Genomic DNA, 5825 nt, shown 5'->3' on the forward strand with positions numbered 1-5825 from the left:
GACAGAACACGAACAGAGTTTGTCCTCTTTCACTTCCACAGTGCAGAGAATATTTACTGCTCTTCTTTATCAAAATCTCCTGCGCTGGAGATTCCTGAAAGATGAATCTGAAATAAAGTGGTTTTTTTTTTTCCCATTCCAGCTATTGATAGGCCATTCAGTGTGAAAAGATATTGATTATGATCTTGGATAGAGAATAGAGCAGAACAGAAGGAGTGATTCTCTGCTACGTTGCTCGTGTTTTTTTTTCTGACGATTTGCTGCCTCCACAAAGCAGTCACTTGGCAGCATCTCATTTGGGGCCTCAGTGTCCTCATTTGCTAGAAATAATGCAAGTTGCCCCTTCGGTCCCCTACCTCTATGCAAGGTACCTGATGCTCCACAGATAATGACGCATCATAGCTACAAGAGTCTCAGGAATTTCAACGATTCAACACAGGTTTACCAAGCATTTATTAACAACCAGATTAATGAGGCTTGAACACAATTGTTCACATGTAGAGTCTGTTCCAGGTCTGCATTGCTGAATATTGTCGTCATAATTAAGTTCAAAAGTCCGGATGCCGTGAATCCATATTTTAAGGATCAAAGGTCAAGCTGAGGCATGATGCAGTTACGTGGAAAACTTCTTATTTTTAGGTAACCCCCTAAACTAGCACTGAGCTGCGGGAACCACAGCCTGCTGGGATTGTCACATTTTGCTCTTCTATGTAACTACGGTGAAGTTCATGGTAAAGTTTATCTCTTTCTGCATTTCTCTTCTACCCACCTTCCTGCAAAAGGATTTGCTCTTATCCGACAGGCACTCTCTGTCCATATGCAGTCTCCCTGTTTGAACTTTCTCTAGCAGTGTTTCATCTTTATTCTTCTCTTGCATATCGGGCACTAATTAAATTCTAGGCTTAAACATTCCGATATTTCCAGAATGTAGGTATCAGCGTTAGCTCTCATTTCACAGGTAAGAGGCTGTGATTTGGATACTCAGCACCTTGCCCAGAGTCACCCAGTGGACAAGTGGTGGCTCTAGACCTTGAACCCTTAGAGTTTTGAGGTAGGAATCAGGATTTGCCTCAGGAGGCGGGAGTTGCCTCTGAAGACAGGGTTCTGACACTGGGCCAAACTGAGGACTAGTTAAAAGAGGGAGAGGCCGGGCATGGTGGCTCACACCTGTAATCCCAGCACTTTGGGAGGCCCAGGTAGGCAGATAACTTGATGCCAGGAGTTCGGGACCAGTCTGGCCAACATGGTCAAACTCCATCTCTACTAAAAATACAAAAACATTAGCCAGTCATGGTTGTGTGTGCCTATAATCCCAGCTTCTTGGGAGGCTGAGGCGCAAGAATTGCTTGAAACCAGGAGGTGGAGGGTGGAGGCTGCAGGGAGCTGAGATCACGTCACTGTGCTCCAGCCTGGGTGACAGAGTGAGACTCAGTGACAGAGCAGAAGCAGGTTTCCATAAGGCACACCCACCAGTGTGCCACGTCAGTTTATCACTGCCATGGCAGCACCCAGAAGTTACTATTGTCCCTTTCCATGGCACTGACATAATAACCCAGATGTTACCACCCCTTTTCTGGAAATTTCTGCATAATCGCTCCCTAATTTGCGTGTAACTAAAAAGTAGGTATAAATTGGATTGCAGAACTGCCTCTGGGCATGCTGCCTATGGGGTAGCCCTGCTCTGGAGGGAGCAGTGCCTCTGCTGCTGCTGTGCACTGCTGCTCCAATCAAGGTTGCTAAGAGCACTGGTTCACCTTGAATTCTTTCCTGAGTGAAACTAAGAACCCTCCCAGGCTAAGCCCCTGTTTTGGGGCTCAGCTTTCCTGCATCAGTTTAACTTCAGACTCAGTTATGTCTACTGTGTATTCTTCCACCACCAGAGAAATGAATCAGTGTTCGATGCACATTTGTTCTGTGAACAATCTTTGTCGTTATGGCTGTGGAGATGTAGAGTTAGTATGAGCCACCTGCTTACCCTTGTGGATCACCAGTGATCACCTTTTCAACTCTAGTGCTTGAACAGTTCTTTAAGTTCTTAGTAAAAAGAACCGAATCCTAACCTCCTCAGTCTGATGCCTGCAAGTATAGGAAAGAGTTGTGCAAATGGAATCAAAATCAAAATTTTGGGAGAATGGTAAATTCTTTTAAAAAAAAACAAAGTGCAGGCCAGACTCATGACTATAATCCCAGCACTCTGGGAGGCTGAGATGGGAGGATCACCTGAACCCAGGAGTTCGAAACCAGCCTGGGAAACAAAGTGAGACCTCATGTCTACAAAAAGTAAAACAATTAGCTGGGCGTGGTGGTGTATGCCTGTAGTCCCAGCTTCTCAGGAGGTGGAGGTAGGAGGATCGCTTGAGCCCAGGAGATCAAGGTGCAGTGAGCTATGTAGGATGGTGCCTCTGCACCCCAGCCTGGGCAACAGAGTGAGACTCTATCTCAAAATAACAGCAAGAACAACGAAGTGCATGATATGTTAGGGATAATTCTGTCTATTTACAAACAAACTGTTAACATGATGTAACAGAGAAACACATTTCTATCTCTAAGAGAAGTATGAGGTCACTTTCTTTTCCACTTCCTGAGATCACTTTCCAGTGGTTTTGACATTTTAGTTTTAGAGAATGTTACTGGGCCTGGCTTCATGTCTGTTACCTCTCACACATGTTTGTTTTCTCATGGTGCTTGAGTGAAGTTTTTTTTTTTTTTTCTTCTCTGGTCCCTGGATAAACCTTCATTTTGTTTAAAGAAAATTGAAGGTTCCTATTGCTAAAAATAAGAGAGATGAATTGATAGTTAAATGTATCAAATAAAAACATTATACTTGGCTGAATATGAGACTAGGAAGACATAAAAAGTACCATTATAATATATTCCACTTCTTTTAATTTGACACTAAACGGCTTGCTTTCCTTTATACATAGTCAACATTAGCTCACCAGAAGGTTTGCTAGTTAAGAAACAAGCTGTTAAATATTAAAGCTGTATCTATGTAATTGAATGTTTTTGATATGGCAGTGTTCTAAATATATCCTATTAAGATACTGTTCTACAGAGATGTTTAATTACTGACATCTAATCATGCTGCTGCTGTTTCTTTAACCAAGCGAAAATATGAAGTGCTAGAAGGAAAACAGTTTCATTTTAAACAGCAACATTTTATTAATCTCAGCCATAAAAGCAAACTCAAATCTCCAAATGAAATCACACCATTTTTAAAGACAGCATTTTTCAGTTTGGTAATCCTTGTGTAATGCTGAGATATATGACTATACTTAAGGCCTTAAAACATTCTCACAAATAAGGCACACAATAAAAGTTAATTATGCTCATTTATTACATCAAAATAAAATCTAAACTATGAAATTCACAAGGAGAATTTCACAGTCAAATATGGAACATTATTTTAGATGTTTATGGCCATAGCATTTTTAATACCATAGACAATTTAGGAAGACATTAAGACCGTAATCAGACAATAATAATCTTTCACATGTGTAGTACTTTCACAAATTCACGAACATCACCTCATTTTATCAAAACAGCAGTTCTATGAATTAGGTGGGGAAGACAGTGTTGTAATCATTTTACATACGGCAAAATTGAGGCCATGGAAATTTGCATAACTTGCTTTAGTTCACAAAGTAAGTGGCAAAAGTGAAATTATAATACAAGACTCTTAATTTCAATTTCTGAAAATTACAAACTAGGTTAAATGTTAGTGTTTGTTTGTTTGTTTGTTTGTTTTTGTGGGAGTTTTGCTCTTATTGCCCAGCCGGGAGTGCAATGGCACAATCTTGGATCACTGCAACCTCCGCCTGCTGAGTTCAAGCGATTCTCCTGCCTCAGCCTCCCGAGTAGGTGGGATTACAGGCACGTGCCACCATGCCCAGCTAATTTTTTTTGGTATTTTTATTAGAAGCAGGGGTTCTCCATGTTGGTCAGGCTGGTCTCGAACTCCCGATCTCAGGTGATCCACCCACCTCGGCCTCCCAAAGTTCTGGGATTGCAGGTGTGAGCCACCGTGCCCGGCCGATAGTCGTTTTTAATCATGGTTTCTGGTGTTCAATCTTATATTTTTTTAAATTAAGAAGGTGCTGTTTAAAGTGATGTGGCAAAAATGACTTGATCAATAAATATTTTCCCTAGTTTACACATACTAAAAGTTCTAACTTCATACAAAGACTACAAAACAACTACAAAGCCATTTTGGTTTGAAGGTAGTATTTTTTTGGGAAAAAATTCTCTGTTTAATGATTTTTCCTCTCATCCTCACTAAGTAAATTTACAAACATGTTAATTTCTCTCCCCCCACTTTGTTTTTGGATATGGGATCTTGCTCTGTCACCTAGGCTAGAGTGCGGTGGACTCATGGCTCACCATAATCTTGACCTCCTGGACTCAAGTGCTCCTCCCACCTCAGCCTCCTGAGTAGCTGGGACTGCAATGACATGCCACCACACCTGGCTTATTTTTGTATTTTTTGTAGAGATGGGTTCTTATTTTGTTGCCCAGGTTGGCCTTGACCTCCTGGACTCAGCGATCCTCCTGTCTTGGCCTCCCAAAGTGCTGGGATTACAACCATGAGCCACTGCACCTGGCCAAACAAGTTAATTTCTATCAAGGAGCACAGAGTGACTCTTTCTTTGTAGTGTCTGTGAATACGTTTGAAAGAGGCAGTAGTAAGGAGTAGTAAGGAGAAATGACCCACCTTGAATGCTGAAAGGAAAGTTGCCTCTGTTAAGTACTGACACGACAATTTGGTCCATGTTGTCATGAAGGAGTTAGGAAACTTCAAGTTTGATCTTTGAATAAGAAATTGGATATACCACCCTTTTATCCCAGCTATCAAGATATTCAAAATAAACAAACTGAGCAGCTTTATAATTTTGTGACTGTGAATTAAAATATTCATCCACTAATCTACTGGGTAAGAGACAGCCCAGCCCAAAGAGATGGGCAATCAATATCCATAATAGTGAAATATATTAATTCAGCTTTCTGGTTTTTTTTTTGGTCACACCAAGCATGTGATCTCATGAATTCAGCTTTCAGAATGGTTAATCTAACCTACTTTGAACAAAGTTCTGAGTTTGTTTTTTTTTTGAGACAGGGTTTCACTCTGTCACCCAAGCTGGAGTCCAGTGGTACAATCTCTGCTCACTGCAACCTCTGCCTCCTGGGTTCGAGTGATTCTCCCGCCTCGGCCTCCTGAGTAGCTAGGATTACAGGCATGCACGACCATTCCTGGCTAACTTTCATATTTTTAATAGAGACGGGATTTTGTCAAGTTGGCCAGGCTGGTCTCAAACTCCTGATCTCAAGTGATCTACCCACCTCGGCCTCCCAAAGTGCTGGGATTACAGGCGTGAGTCACTGCATAGGTCCAAAATTCTGATTTAATGATCCCTTTTTAGTTCATGAGCATGACCATTGGGTGTTTATGTGCATGTGAGATATGCCACCCTCTGAACCTTGTTATGACATGGGCATGTTACCCATCTAACCTGAAAAAAAAATTCTTATTTAAACTTTCTAATTATCTAGACCAGTAGTCAACCAACATCTTATGTAAAGTGCCAGACAGTAAATACTTCAGGCTTACAGGGCCTAGAGTCTCCATTGAAAATACTCAACTCTGCATTATAGTGCAAAAGCAGCCACAGCCAGTATGCTGACAAATGGGCCCCACCACATGTCAGTCAAACTTTTTTTTTTTTGAGATGGAGTTTTATTCTTGTCGCTCAGGCTGGACTGCAATGGCACAATATTGGCTCACTGCAAACTCCACCTCCCGAGTTCAAGCAATTCCTCTGCCTCAGCCT

General features: G+C 41.5%; 1 non-coding gene across 1 annotated transcript; it reads left to right on the plus strand.

Annotated features, from left to right (window-relative positions):
- The first annotated feature begins 5405 nt into the window (after positions 1 to 5405).
- On the plus strand, positions 5406 to 5508 carry LOC135271441 (small nucleolar RNA U13). Its single transcript, XR_010339582.1, has one exon. It is a non-coding gene; the product is annotated as a small nucleolar RNA U13 (small nucleolar RNA).
- Positions 5509 to 5825: the final 317 nt, after the last annotated feature.

Source organism: Aotus nancymaae, unplaced genomic scaffold (assembly GCF_030222135.1).
Source record: "Aotus nancymaae isolate 86718 unplaced genomic scaffold, 86718_ANA_hifiasm-v0.15.2.pri h1tg000077l, whole genome shotgun sequence".
Taxonomy (NCBI): domain Eukaryota; kingdom Metazoa; phylum Chordata; class Mammalia; order Primates; family Aotidae; genus Aotus; species Aotus nancymaae.